This window comes from Ursus americanus, chromosome 19, assembly GCF_024610735.1.
Source record: "Ursus americanus isolate L20-20 chromosome 19, mUrsAme1.1.p, whole genome shotgun sequence".
NCBI classification, from domain to species: domain Eukaryota; kingdom Metazoa; phylum Chordata; class Mammalia; order Carnivora; family Ursidae; genus Ursus; species Ursus americanus.
The window spans coordinates 14,132,890-14,134,906 of NC_142145.1; positions in this window are offsets into that span (position 1 = coordinate 14,132,890).

The window sequence follows — 2,017 nt, forward strand, 5'->3', positions numbered from 1 at the left end:
GAGAGAGAGAGAGAGAGAGAATATCTTAAGCAGGTTCCATGCCCAGCACAGAGCACAACACAGGGCTCAGTCTCATAACCCTGAGATCATGACCTGAGCCAAAATCAAAAGTCAAACACTCAACCAACTGAGCCACCCAGGTGCCCTGATATCATACCTGTTTTAGGGAAGAAAAGGAAGGACAATGGCCTAGGGAGCTGTGCCAGCTGAGTCACTCCCTTTGAAAAATCTCCCCTGAAAGCTCTACTCAGTAACTTTTATTTGATCCATCAGCTAGAACTGTGTGCCATAGCCACTGTTAGCCACAAGCAAGCCTCGGAAATATTTTCTTTCCCACCCCCTCAGTAAAGGAAGGCCAGGGGAAAAGGGTCGTGAATGGATTTTGGACTTCTAATCCACAGAGCTGCCATAGTAATACCTGGAACTCTGGGTATCTCTTGTCACTCTTGTTTGCATATCTCTGGCTGGGTTTTCAAACTACTTCCTTTTTCTATGAGCAGGGAGCCAGTTGAAATGTTTTTATGGGTATCAGAGAGTTGGGTAATTTGATGCTAATAATCAAATTACAGCTGAAACATGTAATAAAAAAATGATTTCATATCTGGTCACACCCATCTCAATGTCCACAAAAGATTTCCTACTTCTAACCCTGGGTGCAATCATTTGAACTGCACAACTTTTAGTAATTTGTGCCTTCCTGCCTAGTGGCCAAGAGGAATGAACATAAATATTTTCTTGCCTATAAGAGCCTGTCTGCGTAATGGAAGCTTCTAGCTGGCACATGGCGGTGTTCAACCAATCTGTAATTGAGCAAGTGCAGTCTTCTCCTCTCTAACTTACTTCTTTCCCAGGGTCATGAAGGCCAAGGCTAATAAAGCAACCTGGTGGCATCTAGCATTAAGATTCTGCAAAGCTACTGCTTGGTTTCCATTAGAAGAGAGATGCGCTCGTCAATAAACCTAGCGCAAGCACTTCACCTCGTATCCTGGTAAAGTGCCTTCTGAGTTGTCTGCATCGCCGTGTTGTCTGTATCACACAGGGAGCATTTGCTAACTCACTTTGACCATGGCGGTGCTCATTTTATACAATCAAGGTAAATTGCAGGGAGCCTTTCTGGATGCTAAGATGGGAGGACAGAGAAAAGAGGCAGGAATCGGATTTTTTCCTTTGGGAGGGGCACGTGACAACTCAGAGTCACTTGGCAATGGTGGCTGTGGGAGGAGGGAGGGGGTTAGATGGAGGAGAGAGCTACGTCTATAAAGATTAGATACTCTGGCCTGATTCCCATTTAGGAAGATACCAAGTCTTTGAGGAAAATACCTATCTGGTCATTAAGCAAGCTTGTAGAGCGTGTGTAATGAGACCGAACCAAGTGTTCACTCAACATTTGGTCAAACTGCTTTGACACTTCATTGACAAGAAAAATAAAATGCTTAACTGAACCAGTCCTATAAATGGAGGTGATTTTTGAAAAAAAAAATTCAAAAACACTATTTAGACAAAACATTACTTGTCTTGTCCCACCCAGCCTCTGGGAACTCTAATCCTTTAAAGGCTAGTGATTTCCTTTTGTTTGGTGTGGCAAGGCACGCTTTCTCATGACTCAATTAAAACACATTTTTTCCAGTGGGCAACGGTCTTGATCACATTAACATTCATGAGATGGGCCTGTGTCCCACTTGTTTTTTTAATAAAAGACCTAGAATCCAAGGATATTATTCAGTCGAAGTGGCCCATCACCCTGGGACAACATTACGATCGCAATTCCATTAAAAGCACTAGCAATTGGAAGGGAAGTAGCAATAATAAAAATTGTTGCTTTTAGGCAACAACTAGAAAATGTTTATTGTGAATATCCTCTCTTGCCTGCTTAATCAAGAATAGAAGCAGACATTCTCCAGGCAGCTGGAGATGCTGCAGAGGTCCGCAAGGAATAGCCATGATGACTAGGCCAAAATCTTACTGCTAAAGGAGGGAGGTACCATGTTATTCTTCTATACTGTCTTCCAGAGCTTCC